The sequence below is a fragment of the Ambystoma mexicanum genome, chromosome 6q (genome assembly GCF_040938575.1).
Source record: "Ambystoma mexicanum isolate Mex_15411 chromosome 6q, UKY_AmexF1_1, whole genome shotgun sequence".
NCBI lineage: Eukaryota > Metazoa > Chordata > Amphibia > Caudata > Ambystomatidae > Ambystoma > Ambystoma mexicanum.
In genome coordinates, this window is record NC_090937.1 from 1140526706 (window position 1) to 1140547744 (window position 21039).

The window sequence follows — 21039 nt, forward strand, 5'->3', positions numbered from 1 at the left end:
CTTTTATGTAATGAAACATTGTGATACCCTGAACAATTGTCTTTAAATGACTTCCTTTAGTTTGCACTTAAAGACGCCCCTTCTAACATGTTGCCTTTTTATGTGTGCCATATCTATTCTGCTTACCCGAGTGCGGTACTACATGGCTCTCCGGTTTCTCAGTTGTACAGATCCCCCATTCCCAGTAACTGTTCTTTCTGCTTCGTGCCTGTCACTGCTGACCCCTGTCTCTGCTGACCCCTGTCTGCTGACCGGTATCGTGGCCAATAGGCAGCGCCGGAACTGTCAGTTCCTTGCAACTCGCGCTGTACATCTGTTCAGGGGACACATTTAGATGTATATAAATAGCAGACAGCACTTTCTGTGTTGCCTGTAGTCCGAGAGTACTCCACTCTGTTGTTTTTGTGTACCGAGGATCTTTATCACACCGGATATCGTGCAGGTATGTGCCAGCGACTCCTTCATCAAGCTTCAGTTCTTATCAGTTCTTGCTGTTGTCTGAGCTTTCAACACACGGCGTGTCTGTTGCCTGTTTTGGTCACTTGCCGCACGCCTTGCAACGAGTGTTTGCTTACAGCTCGGAACTCGTCTGCTGGTTGCTCTTCTCTCCAGAGTCTGGAGTCCAGACCCACGCTGATGCAGAGCTAGACATTTTTTTAATTACGTCATAATTTGGTGTACATTTGAGTTTATAAGATGTATTTTGTGCCAGTACTATTTACATCAGGCAAAGTAACTCGGAGGCATTCGAATTAGTCTGGTGGCCAAATTGCTGATCTTGATACGGTCATTTATTTCTGACACCTGCTTCTGACTCACAATACTAGAGTAACCGCCGCCCGCTACGCTACACGACAATACCAATGCGTACGATTAAATGCAAACATGTAACAGAAAGCCTGCATAGTGTACTACTACATTTGTTCTATTCCCCATCCTATCGTCACACATATCTAATTGTTTTAAGTTCGGCAACCTATGCAAGAGGTCGCCTATCAAAATAAAATGTTCTTTCTAACGTCCCCCACTGGCACAAGGACACATAAAACACAAAAAAAACTATCATTTTGTACAAACAAAACATCTACATATGTGTTTCTGTAAACGCAAAAAAAGACACAATGATGAAATAAACATGCAAGTCATTCATGACGAGAAAACCAGAATTCCATATTTTGGTTAATGCGGGACTCCTCCTGGTTCTAAGCACCCCCCCTGTTGGGTGTTGATATTACCCAATGAAACAGCATTTATTTCGGTCTTTGTAACTTGATACCCTAATAACATAAATGCAGCGCTGTCAGGGTCTGTGCTTGTCACAGTCTGATTTACATGGGTGTTGTGATGGCATGACTTCTGCCCCGCAGGAGTACAAGGATGAGTGGAGGCTAAACCACCTACTCAGCCCCCAAACGTCTACAAACCAACCGTTATGTATAATGATTCTGCAGAAAACTGTTGTTATCCCAAAATAAACTTGAGTTAACTCGACTTGACTTGAGTGCATGGCTTCTTCCATTTTTAAATCCACCTGGTGATTGTAAAGATGATCTTATAAGCTTTCAGGTGTCCCGATCACATAGAAATGACCAGCAAGGGTGTAAGAAGCTAAGTCCAGTACGAAACTCTTGAGGCTTCAGAGAACAACCAACTCCTGGCTGTGCTCTTCCTCAGAATTCGTGGGCTCCTTGTCTTTGAATGGGTCAAAGATTTTGCCTTGCACCAGTTCACTGTTTTGAAATAGGCTAGGTCTGTTTACCTTTCTGGAGTGGTTTAGGACATCTGCCTTGAATAGGCTAGGTCTGTTTACCTTTCTGGAGTGGTTTAGGACATCTGCCTTGCACCTGCCCCTCTGTCTGCCTCGATAGATCTGCAAGAGTGGCACAGTCCCTCTGTACCTGGCAAAAGTCAACCTGACCTCCTGAGCTACACTACAGGTTCCTTTACTATGCCACTCGGCGACCCTGAGATCACTGAATCTGGTGCCAACTCCACAATCACCTCAGTGGCCACAGAAGCCTCTCTGGCAAGAGAAGGAGCCTCAGTGGACTTCAGACCTGGATTGGGAGTTACCAGTGAGACCGGTCTCTTGCACTCTCCAGTTGATAAAGACTATGAGCCAAGGCCCTCAAGTGCTTCCTCCAGTGCTGCACATAGAGCTCACTCTCTAGCTCACTCTCTAGATACTAGGAGGTCATTTCCCAGAAGGCACCCCACTGGAATTAAGTCTTTCACTTAGCCCTCAAAATAAGCACTACTATTGGCAAGGGAGAGTATGTAACATCATCAAACCTCCTTACCGTCCATCTGGATCAATCCTGGTATGTCTTGACCTTCCTTGACCTATTGCTGCCCGAGAGTTGTGATACTTGCAGCAGTATCACGCAAGCCTGGATATTTGTTCCCATTTATGGACACACAATCCAGAAATATCTCAGTCATGCCAGGAAATGGAGCCCCCTCAAAGGATCTGGTACAATTCTCACTCAGAGTTAGGGACCTTTCTGCCACTCCCTGGTCTAGTGGGGCTACATCTGCTAAGATGTCCATACTGGCAATCACAGTGGCCTCCTTGGGTCTCCTATTGCACGCTGGATTTCCCTTGCTATGTGTTATCTCCCTACACAAAAAAACAACCGATGGGTGCTTCAGTGCTAGAGGTTCCCTCACTCTTCTTTTATGTGGGGGATGACCAACCATAGGACGGGGTTTCCCTCATATTTCTGTGAACTTTTCTTGGGAGAAAGATGTTTGTTATTATCAGATGCCTTGGTATATGGTTTGGATGGATTTGCCTGAACCCTTATCTGGACTCCAGTACTCGCATACGTATCCGCAGCCTTCCCCAGCTCCCTAGACTTTGTGAGTCTCATGGCACTTAAATGCTGATGTATCTCCATCTCATAATTTTCAAGGATATTCTTGCATGGAACCAACTAAAACATTACATCAAACATTTCAACTTTGATACCTGTGACCCATCCATTCAGATATTTCAAGGACTGATGTGCAAATACCTCAAAGGTAAGACGCTCCTTCATTTTGAGCTCTTCAAAAGACCAGGAGGATATATTGTGGGCCTTTCCTCGGGAGTCAACTGACTGAGTGTATCAGCGCCCACCCTCAGTAGGTGGCTCATCAGGGCTGATCCCCACAACTCCTTTTCTACCTTCTGGAAGCAGAAAGCTAACTCGTTTCAAACCAGTTGATCATATCCTTCCCCATCTCATATGGTTGCCCTAAGTCCTTGGGGATGAAAAACCTTCCTTGTGAGCCACCACTGGAGTTACTTTGTCAGGCCTCTTTTTGGTTTGCCTGCTAAATTTTATGTAGAATCACAAAGTCCCTTTGTTTCATTTCCTCGAATGCCACCCTCTGCTCTTCTAGGTGGATTTGCCTTTAAGTCAGTTCTCACTGAGAGGGATCACCATGGAGCCGGGCAGAGGCACTGTACCTAAGAAAATCCTGGGACCTATCCGAACCATGGGACCCAACAGAACTCTGGGACCTGTGAGAGGCTTCACTCCCTGCCCTTCTGGGGCTGTGGTGAGAACTGCTTTCCTCATCACTGTCCTGTGTCACTTCTATACCTCCCAGAGTAAGGGATACCTGAGCTGAGAGCACCAGATCGCTGCTGCCTCCCTGACACTCCTCCATTCCCATAGCTTCAGCAAAAGTCTGAAGTCTCTTTATCAGTTCAGCTTTCTTCACCACACTGCCATGATGGAGTCCCATCTACTGACAGAGCTTGCACTGTTTGCCTGCTTTCAAGCTTTCTGTGGCACTCATGCCCAATTCCATGGTAGCAAAATTGCCTGTCAGTGTTTACAACGTTAAGTGCAAAACGTTTATTTTGGAAGACTTATCTGTAGGTGCAGTCTGTCTAAAATCCCACCATTGTCACCAGTGTGATGAAATGGCTTCTGCTCTCCAGAAGTACATGGATGAGTATCGGCTAAACTGCCCACTCAGCCCCACAGTTCTACAAACCAACAGGGATCCATATGATAAAGGTAAAACAGGCACGCAAAAGGTTATACCTCATTTGCGTTTTGTGGTAACGTGGAACCATGGAAGGCTATACTCTCAGAAGGGGTGCAAATGTGAGCCAATAGCAACCCAAACAGCAATGGACAACAGTCCACAAATAAAGGACAGTCCATGCAAGGTTCTATACCAATATATATATTTTAAATAAACACGCCAAAATATACAATTAACTGTCAAAAACACTATATAGAAACCCACCCCTGTAAAGGAGAGACAGAGACATGCACTCTGGGTATTCAGCAGGGAGGAAAACAGGCAGGAAATGTTAACCAGGGGGACAGGGTCAGTTCTAGGTCTTCCCCTGTTCATCAGTCCAATAGCTTAGAACCAGCTTCGGTCTGTGCTTCATTATGGGTCAAACCAGGTTTGGTTGCAGCGAGCCATGCTGGCACAAGCAGTGAGCTGGCCTCTAATCACTTCGAAGCGGGCGCTTGGTGTAATCGAGTGCCGCATTTGGGTCTTGCAGTTCGGAAGGCTCACTATTGTCGCTTCGAGGGTCTAGTCAATTCGAAATGTTGTTAACCCCTGGTTTGAGATGATGAGTATTATGTTGCTACAACAGTTTGAGTCCAGTTCTATTGGATCGATGCTGTGACGTTGGCGATACTATGCATTTTCCAAGGAGGTGGCGGATCGAGTTTTCCCACAGTGGTCAATGGGTTGTTCAAACAGGTGATGCACGTTGCTTGGCATGATACAGCAGCAAGCCTTTTTCATGAATGCAAATCAGTGGTGGTTTGAAGTTCCCTCTGGTTCGAGTGCAGCGAACACAGTTTGAATGCAGTTCGACTGGTTTGATGCGGTACAACAGGAATCCTGGCTGTTCTGGCTCTCCAGATGCTGTGAGACTCAACGCATGGGCTCTAGGACAGGGGGAGTCCTTTCAGGTTCTACTCTACCAGCCTAGGGAGGGTTGGTGCAGAGTGGCAGGGCCTGCTCCTCAGCAAGAGTTACCCCCAATTTGCCATAGGAGTGGGAAGTGAGAAGTGTTTGCCTCTGCCTTGGAAGACTCCTTCACCTCAATAAAAGAGGTCCACATTAATTCTTTCATATGTCCTGGGTGGTCCAAAGGTGAATCCCCCTCTTTTACAGACAAGGTCAGCAGGTGATTGTACAAAAGTATGACTGCTTTAAGGGATCCAATCCCTGGCCTTGTGACAAGTAGTCTTTGCATTCTTGCATTATACCCAAGGTGCTTTTTGCTTAAGGAAGTATAGGAGACAGGAAGGAAAGAGGGGTACAGAGAGAAACACGATGCTGGAATACTTCTCCAAGTGTGCCTAGCTCCCTCTGACTATGCTAACTTTGCTCCCTGCTCAAACCATAAGCATCAGAGACCATTTGGCATGTAACATCTTGGTATGAGGCTAGTCATTTTGTTTAGGGTGTGCCCTTTGTTTCCCATTACAAAGCATAGCTCCTGATGAGGGGCTGTCTTGCTGGAAGGAGGCATTTCCTGTGTAAGGTAGGCCCAAGAAATGATTGATAAAAAACAATGCAATGGTTCAATAAAGAGCACACGTTTCGCAAGGAAAACATGCTTATTACATGCAAATACATCCAGGAGGCTCAGTCCTCTCCATAGAACTAAAAACTGAGAACTCACTCGACATGCCCATGTTAGTTACATCTCTTAAAGACAAAAACCACAAGAACTACATTGGCAACATGTATCCAATACATATTAACCCCACATTTCCTACTGGCTATCCCCTATATAAAAATCTAAAGATCACCTACATTTTACTACCCCATTGGTCAATTAAGTATCCGTGGCGACATGAACAGCCCCCTGCGAATTACCTAATTGTGCAGTCAGCAAAAAATACTTTGCTCTGATTGGTCCATTATATTCAGGTAACTTTTTGCAACTATGGACTTTCCTTATTGGTCAAAACAACTTCAGATAATTCTTGATGTGCATGCCCCTCGAAGAGACCGAATCATGAGCGGGTGTGAACAAGGAAGTCTGGTAATGTAGTGGACACAATACTATTTTCTCATGAGAGCAGACAACTTGGCAAACCCAAACGGCTCTTTGACCTTGCAGCTGTACTCTTTTTCAACACCTCTTGCGACATTCATCTTGGAAGATGTTACTTTCCTAGTGCACATCCTTCCCCATCTCTCTCGAGAACCAGGTGGCTTTATAAAAAACATAGCGAGACACTGCTCTTGAGGATCCATTTCTCGGATTTATTTGCTCTATTTACCTTGACACGTGTAGTTCTAATGGACCTGGCACTTCTAAACGGGTCAAGTATAACCACAGACTAGGTCAACACTTTGACCACCTCTCCTTGCTAATAGAATCTCTGCAGTCTGAACCTTCTTTCATGTTTGGGACGTTGCACTTGCATCCCAGCCCCTGACCTCACAGATGATCAAAAGAGAGGCATAGTGTTTCAGTCTCCTGTCCTGCTGGCTGGAACCGTCAGGCTGACTAGAATACACATAACCCTTCCACAGCTGGCATGGGCTCACAGCGTTGACACATGTACAATATAGACCAGATATGGCTTTAATAATTATGTGAATTACAGTCATTATATTACAAATGTTATCATGGCTTATGTTTAAAGTTTAATCTGCCACCAGGATGGTACCTCTCATAATTATATGGTGTAGGGTCAGAGATGCAGACTTTAAATTAATCCTCTGTGCTGAAGTTACTTGGCTGTCAAACAGCTGTTAATAGGGCACCTCTGAACTTTGACCGTGCTTTTTGCCACTGGAGAGCAGATACTGCAGATCAAGAGACTGATACAGCAGGGCACATGTGTCACTATGTTTTGGCATGGAGCTTAATGAAAGGGGGTCTGGTTAGCAGACTATCCTTGCAGATAGAGAATTACCTACATAATTGTATTATTTAATATGAAATAAAAAGCAGAGCTACTACACCCTTGCCAGATGGCAATTCCTCACAGTGGTCCAACATACATTCGAATGGTCACCACGCAGCCCACCAAGTTGTTTTCTGTGTCTAGCAACGCTGCCTCTGAGACCACATACTGCATTAGCAATGTTGTCAAACAGAAAGTAAAGATGACTTTCAAAGCCTTCTTCACTTTCTGTAGTTTACACCCATTGTCCCCTGGTTCCCGTGCCGAGTAGCAATCTAATGGCTGCTGAAGAGCCGGGGATGGAACAAGGGATGTCACATTGCAGAGTGAGAGCAAGCAGAAGAGGGTGAACTGCAGAAATAGAATAAGCTTATGTCTCCTCTTAGAGCCCAGTGTTGCTTATCTTATAAACTCTGAGTTGGGAATGAGTGACCACATCAAAACAGCTCAGTGGACTAGGCAGTGTATAGGTAAACAGGGAGCTGAAGGGGTGATGGGACACTTAAAATCCCGAGGAACTAGGGCCTGGGCTTTGAGGGTGCACAATGCACTTGAGTAAGTACCTTAGATATGGGGAGTCTTCCAGGCATATAGCATCCTGAAAGGACCGTTAGACGAATCGGGGGTGAGAGAACACAACCTTTATTCAATGGTACAAGACGGAGGTATCTCACCTGCACTGGTCTGAGCACTCACTCCCCTGCATCTCCCATTCCCATCTGCCTGCCAGTGGCACATTTCCCCCATTTACCTCGCTCCTGCACCACTGGTCCTTGTCCACCATTTTTCACCACCACCCTCCTTCCAGTGAAGACTACAATAGAAAGTGAAATGGGAATCTGTACCATGCCAACTTTCAAAAAATATGTTATACAGTACCACATTAGCCCCTGGGTTTTCACATGGCGGGTGCTACTGAGAATATTAATCTGGCCCGGGGGCTGATCCTACAGGTAACGTCGGGACCACCCTCAATGAGCACCCTCTACTTTGCTCAGGCCCTTAACATGAGTGATGGGCCTTTATCAGTAGGGCCTACTCCCTGACCAAGCTATGTCATCTCATTAAAAAGCATTACCTGGCATTTACTGAGGCACTTCAGGCAGAACATTGCATATGATGGCAGCAGCTGGACATATGAGCTTGCATTTTACAGACAGTGAATTGATCTGACTCATGAGCTATTAAATTGCATTATATGACATTTACAGAGGCAATTTGAGGCCTCATTTGCAAATGATGGCAGCTGAACATGTGCAGATATACCTAATATATGATTGCCGTGACATCTGTATGAGGCATTGGGTGGCATTAACTGAGATATTTGAAAGCACACTTGGCACACTTTGATACCAGGACTTGCTGAAATGTACCTTTCATTTGGTAAAGGTATCAGACATATGAGGAATTGAATGGCATTAGATGGTATTTACGGGTGCACTTGAGTGTGCACTTGGTATATGATGGCAACAGCTGCACATGTTGGGAAGTGCCTTACCTATGGTATGTTTGACATGCAAAAGGGGATTAAATAGCATTACTGAGATATTTGAAATTGCACTTTAATATCATGTAAACAATAAATATATGTAAGGGTGTTACTTAAATGCTCCAAATAGGGGGTCCACAGCAATACCACAGGCTTAGCGCATAATAATACAATTGTGATTTTGAACTTGTTTTGTTATGGCCAAATTTAATCTGGGCTTTATTAGCTACCAGGCCGAACTAAACATGGTTAATGAATGTTGTGTATTTAAAGTTAATAGGCCCACATATGTTTTTGCTATTAAACAAACGTCCTGGGTTGACAGGTAGCTGTCTGCAAGGAGTGCAGTCTAAACAGCATTATTTACAAAACATGCAAAGACATGTGAAGATCTGTTGGGCCGCATAAGAGCTTTCTAAAACAGAGCACGGTTGGCAACAGAGCTTTTTCACACTTGCAAGGCAGACTGCTGAGGCAGCAGCCAAGATCAGTTTCTTGAAAGCCGATGGAGAATTTGTGACAGATTGCTTGGGCATAATATATCTGTAGTATCCTCTGACAAAAAAATCAATGGTGGAGAAAACAGATCGTTGCAAGAAGAATAGATGAAAGAGCATCAGACATTGAAGATTCACTGATGAAAAGACTCAGTGCCTGTCAGGTTCACAGGCAGGGGTCTGATGAAAGTACAGATGTGAGTCATACATCTGTTTAGAGACTAAGCAAACAATGAAATATTTTTTTTTAATTTGTTTTTTTAGTATTTAGAATAAACTGTCATACAATGTTACAACCACTTATTGTCGTTATACATGAAAAATGCAATCAAACCCAGAACCCCCCACAATAACCCACCCAATTCCCTACCCACTTTCCCTAATACACCTCTTATTTCAGCATATGGTCTGTGCCGTTCTTTCAGTGTTGGGTCATCTATTAATCCGCCATATTGAGACGTCTAAGTTCACATATCACATCACCAATATTCTGTAAAACCAACCAATGAATTTCTCAAGGGGGCCCAATATGTGAGGGGTACCGCAAACCCTCCAGCAATATTGCCCAGTCTGTTCGATTTGACATGCCCACATTAGCATACATCGCTTCCATTCTGGCCAATTCCACGAGTTCAGCACTGGTCCATTTTAGTAGGTCTCTACCCCAGTCTGTAACCTTGGGGCCATCTGTTTTAGACTAGAACATAGCAATGCCTCTCTTTGACAATGCGAGGGCTACATCAATCATTTCATTCAATTGCGTCCTATCTTTACCCCGGGGGTATTGTCCTAACAAGCACGACAATGGCACTAACGCTATCCATGTAACTCCCATGGTATGAATGTTGTCCACCACCGCCTGAATTGGGTAAGACACCTTAATTGAGGCAGGCGCGCAAAGGACCATATCAAGTGAATAAACAAAGCTTCCACCTCATCGCACCTTGGACAATGCACATCTCTGGATGGCTTAATTCTATGCCACCTTACTGGCATCAGATATGTCTCATGTACTGCACTGTATTGTACCAATTTCAGCCGTGCATTACACGACACTGACTTCGGGTACAAGCATATTTTCACCATTTTGAAGGCATTCCCAAATCGTTTCCCAATTACCATTAATTTTAAGAACAGGCTTCTTTTTCCTCCCCATTATCAATTTGCATATCGTGGAGACAGGCCTTTTCCTCTCATCCATGCCTTGAAGGCATGCCAACAAAGGACTACAATCTGATTCCTCTGTCAAACTAGTCCAAACCTTGAACCTTCCCGGGAACCCAACATGGTATAGAAAATGTCCCTTATCTATCTCTTATCTATTGCAAAGTTCAGAGTGTGCTAATAGCTGTCCATTCGCAAATACATCCCCTAGACCGACAATCCTGTCCGCTCCTATTTCTGCAGCAGCTTCCTAGTCGGTGCACTCCATTGTTACGCACTCATACCCAGTGCATTATTAGGGGAGTACGGGTGTGTGACCAGTTATTTTACATGCCCTTACCCAGATTTTTTCGCCCAGATCTATCATAGGCAGCCGCTTCTTATCACTCACTGCAAGCCACAGTAGTTCTTTCAGCATAGTGCGACTAACCGATCCCACTAATACTGGCAGTTCAGGAGTTTCTTCATCAGACAACTATTGCATTACAAACTGTAGCTGGGCAGCTGTATAATAGGCTTCAATGTCTGGCACCTGCAGGCCGCCATTCTGAAATGTATATTGCAGTGTTGTTAATGAAACTCTCCTATGACCCTTCACCCATAGTATCTCTTGTATCAGGATAACTAACTTACAGAATGTACTTTTAGGATTTTTCCTTCTTTTTTCATTTAATTTATTTATTTGAATCACAGTTAAAGCAATCCATTTGTGGCACATAAACGCGTGCAGAATGTACCATTGATAACAGAGTGGAGAGGACATGTGCCCTTTGCAATGGAGGGAGAGAAAGTGACTTGAAGACCAGATGTTTAGATGTTACAGGGGAAGTTGGAAACATCAATCAAGGACGAGGACAGGACTAAATGACAAAGGAACTTGATGCTGGAGGAAGTGCTAAATTAAGGATGGAGGGCGGACGGAAACGTGCTGGGGACGATCATAATGAGTGAGGAGGAGAGTGGGGAGGAAGATGAGCAGGGTTCTATGTTCATTGAAACCCATTCTATCTTTTTGCTGCTTTTTTTGCTGAAAATGTTTTGCCGAAAAAACCCATCAAATGTAGTTTTTATTTGGTGGGGGTAGTCCCTCCAGTTGCCCCCTCCCCTATTATTTATTACTTAAACACCACCCCACACTGCCCCTTATATGCCCTCCCTGCCCATATTTTTTGATGGGTTTTTTCAGGAAAAAGTGCAGCGGAAAGAAAACAGGTGATGAATGAACGTCGTACCGTGAGCAGATAGGTAGGGAATACAAATTCATGGATAGTTTTGAAGATGATATGAAGTTTATACTTTGCCCTTTGTTTAATTGATAGCCAGCCAATCTGGTGAGGGGCAGAGGAGGTAGAGAAAAAGCGAGAAAGATCGAAAAGTGTGGATCACAAAATTGAGGACTTTGTCCAAAGGTGAAAAAGCACAGCTGGGAAGGCCATAGAGCAGACTGGTACAGTAGTCAGATCTATAAAGGATTAAGGAGGAGATTAGCTGTTTAGCAGTATTGAACGGAAGAAAATTACAGCTTTTTTTAATATTGAGGTGGTTGAGTCTGGCTGTAGTGGCAGATTTGGAGAGGAAGAGCAAGAAGTTGAGTGATGAGTCGAAGATGACACCAATGTTACACGCGGAAGCAGAGTAAGGAAGTGTTAGGCAGAATTATATGCAGTACCCTTTGGGAACACAACACACAATTAAGACTACAAGTGACAGTGCAAATTCACCTTTGGTACAATCCTGTACTACACAGTTAAAGTGGTAGCGATGGCTGAGCAGCCAGACTTATCTCAAGAGTAAGTGAGCAGTATCAAATAGTTGCACAAAGGACAAAAATTACTATGATTCAGGCAAACACTGACTCAAGGTTTTCAAGTAAAATAATATACATTTATTTCACTCTTCAGTTGTATAACATTACACTATTATAAGCAGTTTAAAAATCACACTCTTAATACACCACACCACTCCCAATAAGTTCCAGACAAGTCAAGCTCACAAAATGAAGTGGGAGCAAAATGGCACTCTAACAATTTAAAAGGGAGGGAAAAACAAAGTTAATAGAAATTGAACCACACAAACAGGTAAGTACTCAGGGCAATTGAGCAATAGGAACTACAGTGATAGAATCAGGCAGAAAAGGCTTAGGGCCATAGTCACTGGGTCAAAAGTATTTTGCTCAAGATCACACAGTTCAGGGTAGTTCGCGGTAAAATTCGTGCCACGAATTCCGGACGAGGTTGGTTGGCAGAAAAGTTAGTTCAAAGAGAAGGGAAGGACAAGCCCTTGGTTTGGAGAAAGATTTCAAACACTTTCACCCCGGCTGAACGAAACGAACAATCGTATTTGCACAGTACCTTAAAACGGAGAGGAAGCTGTAACTGAGGCGGACTGTAAGCGATATTCAATCAACACTACAGCCAAGTCAATGCCTAGTCTGGGATGCTGAGGAAAACCCTTATTAATGTATTTTTATGTCTAGTTCAGTACTCTGGATGACCACCCTTGTATAACACCCCCCTCTTAGAATCCCCCTGACCCCACTGAGCCAAGAAGTAGGTTTGTTTTGCAAATTAAAAGGTTTGTTTGAGAATTTAAACAATATATATATATCACACTTTATAATAAATTGATATCTGATAGTACACATAGACGTATGATGTTGATCAACAATGGGTAATCTGGCACTAGCACACTTCTTTACAATCAATGAGGAGTTAGTATAGGATGGATAAAAGTAGCAAAAATACTTTTATGATTTCAAGGGAAAAGCAATGAGGAATAAAATGCAGTACAGAAATACTTGATATGATTTTAGCAAAAGATAAGATAATCACTTTCTCTCTGGCAATTCACCCACCTCCCCTATGCAATGTAAGAAATGGAAGGAGATGGAAAGAGGAGCACACAGTTCTCAGGAATGCAATCAAATACAATACGAAATTCAGTTCCCCCCCCAGCAAGCTTAGAGGAAACAGGTAGGAGTTTGAAACACAGGCCCAAAATGCTTTTTAAATGTGATGGCAATGGATGGGAAAATGTGCCAACTGATTTTAATTCCCTCTAGAGATTCAGGGTGAGTGGGAGATGCGTGTTGGTATTAGTTCAGGCTCACTTTAGCAATGATTCAGGGATGGTTATTAAGAGGCAAACACATTTTTAGCAAAGGAAAGCAAAAAGCTGCTATCTTTTTACAGGTAAAGAAATCAGGCCAAATCGCAAATCGCGGCAAAATTGTGGAAAAAGTATAAGGAGTAGGAAGTCGGTTCTAGGCTTGTTGGAAAGCTTAGATTCTAAGCTTTCAGAGGAAAGTTAAACGGTTCCAGAGATACGGACGATTTAATAAAGGTAGATTTTCAGATTTAAAGTAAAACTCAAAATGACAGGTGACAGCTTGCAGCTGCAGAATTGACAGGTGACAGTTGTGCGGCTTTACAAATGACAGATGACACGATGTCTAGGAGGCTGTTCTACTTAGGTTAAAATAGTTTGGATTAGATTATTTTAACTAAGAGATTGGTTCTGCACAGTTCTGCTAGGTACTCACAATATAAATTTGAACTAGGCCTCGTCACGGATCTGGTCAGGTTTTGGACTGGACTCCGGTCTGGTCTCGGCACTTCACAGTGATCTGGGTCAGCTCTCTGGTTCTGCTCACAGCAGTCTGGGTCACTCTGGATCACTGGTCTGGTCTCTGGCAATTGTTCTTGGCAAAAGAATTCAAACAGCTCAACTGTGGAATAGTTTGCTTCTCAGTTTGTGGGTTTAGGCCCTTGCTTTAAGTTCTGAAGTAAAGTTCTGGTCTTTGGAGATTGATGGATTTGAAGTCTGGATCTCTGGATTTGAAGTCATCGGTCAGCATGCTCCACAGCAAATGGAATTGAATGTCTCTACCTGTCCCAGCAGTCTCTTTTTATGTGTTTTGAAAATGGGTGTGTGCCTGGGCTTAGCTAAGCCTGCCCCTCTGTACTTGTTATTGGCCCAATTCTCCTCTCTCCCATGATTGGGGGAAGGAAATGGATTGTCATTATGATGAAGTCTGTTTATGGGTCAGAGGATCCTCCCCTGGTCAGTTTGCCCACAAATCTATATTTGATTCAAATACATCCTTCCCAGATATACAATTTGTTGAAATTACATGTACACATTATATATTCCTTATGGTCCATGCTTGTCCGCCTCTGATCTTCCTGGGGGCTTGCATTAAAAAATGACAACATTTTGCGCTTTTTAACTGGTTTTGCAATATCGGACATTTACCCAAAATTACACACATGTGCGCAAGGAGTATGGACATTAATTGATGAAGTGTCAGATTTTTAACATGCAGACATTTGGAGTGAGAACCTATTTTCCGCTAGCAACCCCCCAGAATACACCACAGGGTCCTAACGCCTCTCAAAATGTTCACAGAAAAATCACAAAAATAATGATATTACTTATATAATTCTGACAAGTCCGCACTATGAGTTATCTATCTTTTTAAAATTATGCCCTGGTCAAAAAGGGGTGTGGCTTCCCACATCACAGGGTGGAATAACTGGTTTATCCACTTCCCCCAAGCTCAGCTGCTAGCAGAGGCACTGCCCCTCCCAGTTTCCCCTAAGAGGAAGCCACTTTACAACGCCCCCAATATAACATTTGTCTGAGTCAAGGGAGTTGCATTGTTCTGTTCCTTCCAGTTCCCAGGTGCTCCACCCCTATTCTAATCAGAGAGGTGACAACTCCTTTTGGCAAGGGGCAGCAGGATGCAGCTAAGAGTGGCTGAACAGGTTTCTCCTGTCGGGGGTAGTTGTCAGGCAGAATCCAGTTTCACTAAGCCAGGTTTCAGCTCAATGTCACTTTTTGTTCCCAGTTTTCTACATTCAAATCAAACTGACAATTTGTACCTATACATTAAATAATTACTTCCTTCAAGTCATTTCAGAATATGGTTTTACATTCTTCCACCTCTTAGCAAGTCTTTCCTTGGTCTGGTTTTGTTTCATTTGTGCAGTTTTACACAAAAGTCTGGTGGTTTTAAAACACCGGCTTTCTGATAGTGGTGAGTACTGGTAATGCAACCATTTTTGGGATTAAGAAAATGAATTCCCCACAGTTCTGAGTTGCTTTTTTTGGCAATCAGCATTGCCATTCCCAATGGTTTCAGGCTACTGTGTGTGTAGCCCAATGGTGGTTTTAGGCAGTGCCCTCCTGTGCTCACAACATAGGCAAAAATGGGTGGCAGCCTATTCTTCACGTTTTCCCTGTGCACTCTCTGGGGAGTTCTGGCCATCATGATGTTTTCCATGCCAGTACTGCACAGTTTTATGGTAGGGCTTGTATGCATGGGTAAAAACATCCCACAAGCCCCCCCCTCTTGCGGTGGCCATTCTGTCCTTTTGCTGATGGAACTCGCAAGATCTGGGATGTTCGCCTCCTCTTCTTCCAATTCCATGGATGGCACAGTTCAGCATCTTTTCCTCCCTCCAGTCGATCAATCAGTTCTCCTTGCTGGTCCTGATGGGAGGATTGGGCGGTACCCTGGGCCCCTCGGGTCTCTGCTACCGGTCCCCGGTCGTCCTCCTTGGTCAGTCTCCATGGTTTCATCTCTCCTAGGATGATAAAGCAAAGCACCAATACACATTCCTAGACATTTTTCCACCACTATTAATGGTGTGGCGAACATGTACATTTTATACATCCAAATGCATTTTGCAGTCTGATTTTAAAAACAATATATAACAGGGCACATTTGCATTACGTTACTATATTTTTGATATGTGGAATATTTTAGAGTTTGAACTGACTTACTCTGGAGCGGCCCCCTCTGGTATTGCAGAGGACTCCTCCAGTTGTGGCAGAGTGTGCCTGGGATGGCAACACTTTAGCTGATTTATATGGACCCACGTGTCTTCCCCCTCTGCCAGACTGCCTTTGGGGATGCAGATCTTATAGGCAACAGGGGAGACCTTGTCTATAATTTCAAACGGTCCCTTCCATGTAGGCAAGAATTTTCGCTGTTTGGCCTGGTTCCTTTGGAAATTGTACAGATAGACCCGATCACCCACCTTATATTCCTTTCGGGTAGTTTTTAAATCATAGTGGGTCATCATGCTCTCGCCTGATCTTTCTAGATTCCGCTGAGCATAGACAAAAGCATGCTGAAGGTGTTTCCTTAAATTCTCCACATACTCATGAGTTGTGGAGGCATTTATCAACGTTTGCTCTTGGGTTCTGTAGAGCAAATGCTGGGGAAGCACCATCTTGCGTCCAGTCATCAACACAAATGGTGACATTTTGGTTGCAGATGAAGGGGTAGATCTGATGGCCATTAGGACCAGAGGTAATCGGATATCCCAACTTGGCCCAGAATCTGCCACAAACTTTTTTAAGATGCTCACAATGGTTCAGTTATATCTCTCAACTGCTCCAGAAGAAGCTGGCCTGTAAGCAACATGTAACTTCCTTTTGCCCCCCAGTATCTCCCACATCTTTGTCATTACTTCACTGGTGAAGTGGCTACCCCTGTCTGACTCAATCCTTTGAGGTAGACCAAAACGGGAAAAGATGTGGTTAATCATCAGGGCAGCTGCTGTTTCTGCCTTGCAATTTGGGGCCGGGAGACATTCCACCCACTTGGTAAACAAGCACGTAACGGTCAACATGTACTTGTTTCGTCTAGACGAGCGAATCACAGGGCCTACAAAGTCGATTTGCAAATCTGACCATGGCAGTGTCATCCCCCTCTTTTGGAGAGGCGCACGGTGTGTGAGGGATGATGGCTGAAATTGTGCACACACAAGACACCCCTTCAAGTATTGGTCGAGGTCCTGCCCCATGTGTGGCCAGTATGCAACCTCTCTTAAGATTTCCAGTGTTGTGTGAAACCCCCTATGACCGGCGGTGGTCGCATCATGGGCGTGACTTAACATCAGGCTTCGGAATGAGATAGGAACCACCCACTGATCGTGGCCAGCTTTGGATTTCCTTACCAGCAAACCGTCTTGGATTCGGAACATTTTTGGACATTTCATCAACACTCTTAGGTCCTCTTTCCCAATGTAATCGGTATCCATCAGGGGAAAGTTCTCAGGGTCCTCAAGGTGTTGGTAAAACTTACCAATGATTGGATCCCCCTTCTGAGCTGTAATCAAATCAGCATCAGGGGTCTCCTTGCTCCATTGGGCAGTTGAAAGATCATTGTGAGCATTTGTCTGGGACCTAGTGATCGCAATGACCTGGATTTCCCCCAACAGGGACTCTATTTCTATTAGATCCCCTTGGACGGCCCCGGTTTTGGCCAGCTGATCAGCTAAGTCATTTCCAGTTTTGTCTGGTCCCTCTACTTTGGAATGACCCTTGATCTTTTTCCAGTAGATGGTCATCCCATTCAATGTGAGCAGATCATCAATGTTTTGGATTAACTTCCCATGTTTCAGGGGTTTGTTATTAGCACATAACATGCCTCTGGTTTTCCAATTAACCAGGTGCTCCACAAACCCGTTCTGTAAATAATCTGAATCGGTGATTATGACCAGTTCGTGGAGTTGATGTTGGACAGCAGTGAGGATGGCCTGATGCACAACCATCAATTCTGCCACCTGACTACTTCGGGGACCAATTTTGTATCCAGCGGAGGGTTCTGGAAACTCCTTTACCCATGCATTCCCTACGCCGGCCACCAGTTCTTTCACCCCGTTGTTGTCGACATGGTAAGAGCATCCATCCACATAGACAGTGGGCATTCCCTCACACTTGTCTTCTTCAAAGACTTTGTGTGGGGTATTAAGGTATGCCTCCATGTTGTCCTTGATTTTTAGACTTTCGTCCTCGAGACAGTTTTCTCTGGCACAATCATGCAAGTCAGCCAGACCTTGCGCGAGGGGACTCTTCTTGTTTTGGCCATATCTGACCTCCACAGGAAAGCCTTGCATTGACAGAATCCAGGAAGTAATTCGGGAATTACTCACATTTCCTGCCCGGATTCTGTCACTTTGGAGATATTGCAGAGGCTGGTGTGGAGTCTCCACTATGATGTGTTCCCCCTGGATAAATGGGTGGTAATTCTTCAATGCCCACACCGTTGCCAGGAGTGCCTTTTCACAATCGTTGAATTTTTCCTCCACAGAGGATAAAGTTTTGCTCGCATAGGAGATTACTTTATTGACCTTGTCATGCTTTTGGTATAATACTGCCGACAAGCACGTATTAGAGAACACCGTCTCCAGGAAGAACTCCTTGTTTCTGACAGGGTAAGCTAGGCAAGGCGCCTGTGAGAGGCTTCTTTTGAGTTGTCTTACCGCCTCGGATTGTTCTGGACCCCATTCCCACTTGAGCCCCCCCTTCAAGAGATGAATCAGGGGTCTAGTGATCTCTGCGTAGCCTTCAATTAACTTTCTGCTGTAATTAGTCAGTCCAAGGAGGCTCCTTAGTTCCCGCAGAGTTGTGGGGTCTTTCAGTTTCTGGAGTGCTTCCACTTTCTTTTCTTGGGGACAGAGACCCTGAGGAGTAATCTCATGCCCCAAGAAATTAACACAAGTTCTACACCACGGTGCTTTCTAAAAGGAAAGTTTTGCTCCGGCGGCCCTCAACTGCGTCAGAACATAACGGATCTCCGCTATGTGTTCTTCCACAGGTGAACTTTTGATGAGGACATCATATACATAAGCCAGGTTACCCCTCGCACCCAGGTCGGGCATGGCCTTATGTTGGAAAATGTTGAATTCATTGCCGGAGTAGAGGTATTCGAAGGGAGTCCGGGTCCATGTGTACTGCTGGCCCCCAAAGGTAAAAGCCAGTTTGTATTGGTCCTCCCTACTGACAGGCACGTTCCAGTATCCATTGGTCAGGTCTATTGCTGTGAATACCTGTGACCCCTGAATCTGGGCCAGCCCTTGGTCAATGTAGGGCAGAGGCCATCAGGAAGTATGGACCCGTTTGTTGAGCTCCCTAAGGTCGGCGCAGAGTCTCCACTGGCCGTTTGGCTTCAATATTCCCAGTACCGGATTATTGAAAGTGCTGTGGACTGGACGGATTATTCCCCGGGACTCAAGGTTCTTAATTATTTCAGTAAGGGACTCCATGGAGGCGAGAGGCAAGCGATATTGCTTCACAAACACTGGAGTCATTCCAGGGTCCGTGGGAATTGTTGTGGTGTGGATGTTGGTGCGACCACAGTCATATGAGTCTACCGCAAAGAGATCTTGGAAATCCAAGAAAACTTGTTTCAACCTTTGCTTCTGTTCCAGAGTCACACAGGCATCAGCTAGGTTGACTCTCTCTTAAACCATCTGCCTGAAGCCTGGAAAGTCTTCTGGTTTGGCTATCTCAGCGGCCTCCTCCAGCTGGGTGGAGAAGTCCCTGGTCAGAGTGATGATTTGGACTGGAGGCTTCAGGTGGGAAAGGCAGCCCTCATGGACCTGGAAAATCACCTCATCCCTCCTGAAGTCACAAGTCACATCTTCCTTACCATAAGGGCAAGAAGTGTACACCAGGAAGTTCCCCCCATGCCGGGTGAAAATCCTGTCTGGTGTTGTATTGTCCTCACTGTCACTGTCAAAACAGTCCTTGGGGATTTGTCCTAACAGTTCATTTCCTAAATCAATGGAGAAATGTTGGTCATCAATCGCCATTCCAATAATGGTGCCTGCGGCTAGAGTAATACTCTTTAAGTCGCTGTTATCCACCTCTATTGGAATGGTGTCATGTTCTATGTTGACTAATGGTGTTGGGTTACCCCTAACCCTTGCTGTTGTAGAGAAGCATTTAGATGAATATAAGCATCAGGGTTTTTCAATTTTTGTCCTCTTTTAGCTTTCACTCCCAGGGAGAATTGTCGGGTCCTTTCTGGGATGGTGACTTCCTTTTTAATCTGAATTTCAACTGCATAAGGTAGCAATTGAGCTGACCTAAATGCTTTTTCCGGATCATCAAAGCCCATGGGATTATCCGCTAATCGGGACCAAGCTTTGAAGTTTATTAGGTCCAAACTAATGGCAAAGCGATTGAGAATGTCACTGCCTAAGTAAAAGGCGGCAGTGACGTCTCGCACGACCCAACAATTATGGACTATGCTCTTGTTGCCAATGGAGATTTTGAGCATACACCTGCTTGGCAGGAGATGTTTTGAATTAGGTGCTTCCAGGTCCATTTCCCATTTGTCTATCAGTTTGAATGTGGGAATGGCTGGATCTTTTGGGAGTTTGTGGAACATGGCTTCGCTGATGAAGCTCTTACCGTTGTTCACACACACTCGAGCGAGAACAGAGTCCTTCCCATCATTTAACTGAACAGGGATGAACAACTGTTCTCCAATTTGCTGAATACCAACCAGGCTCTGAGCTGATTTCACATCTTTGTGGACTATAGGAGTGGGAGTTTCTGATTGTGGATTAGTAAAGAATTTCAGGGTGTTTCCTTCCAGTGTGGAATACCACCTTAAACTGGAAGGAAGGTTGATTTTCAGAAATAGAGAGGACCCCCCCATCACCAGTGTGTTGTCCTACTGCTATTACTGTCACGTCTGGAGTTTGGTTGTTCTGGAAGTGAAATTCAACTTGGTCAGATTTTTGTTCAACCATGTGGCAGGTGCCGTTTAAAATAACATGGTTGACACTCTGTTTTAATTTTATTGGTCGGCTAGTCTGGGTCCAGAGGACCTTGTTTACACAATCTATTAGGGGTGACAACCTTCTCAGGAGGTCATTCCCTAGTAAACAAGGGGTGCCCTCTGGAGTCACTACTATGACCGGGTGTTTCACCTTGTGTCGCCCAATTTTAATGTCCAAGTCTGCAGTCCCCTCAACAGGAATTTCCTTCCCGTCAAAGTGCTGCAGTTGTCCAGGAAGAGAGGTGAGAGGAATTCTGTAATTCTCCCCCCTTCCTGCCTTTAGTTCCTCAAAGGCCCTTTTGGACAGAAGGGTAGCTTGGGATCCAGTGTCCACCAGTGCCAAAATTGTACCCTGCCCCTGTACTTGTACCGGGGCATAGTATCTTCTCTCCTTCTCCTCAAGGGGGC

At 44.6% G+C, this 21039-nt stretch overlaps 1 protein-coding gene across 2 annotated transcripts in view; it reads left to right on the plus strand.

Annotated features, from left to right (window-relative positions):
* The first annotated feature begins 337 nt into the window (after positions 1 to 337).
* Positions 338 to 21039, plus strand: part of YIPF7 (Yip1 domain family member 7) — a 747023-nt gene continuing 726321 nt past the window's right edge. For both annotated transcript variants that reach the window (XM_069631733.1, XM_069631734.1), the window contains exon 1: positions 338 to 442. The gene's annotated coding sequence lies outside the window, so the exon portion shown is untranslated. The remainder of the gene's footprint in view (positions 443 to 21039) is intronic.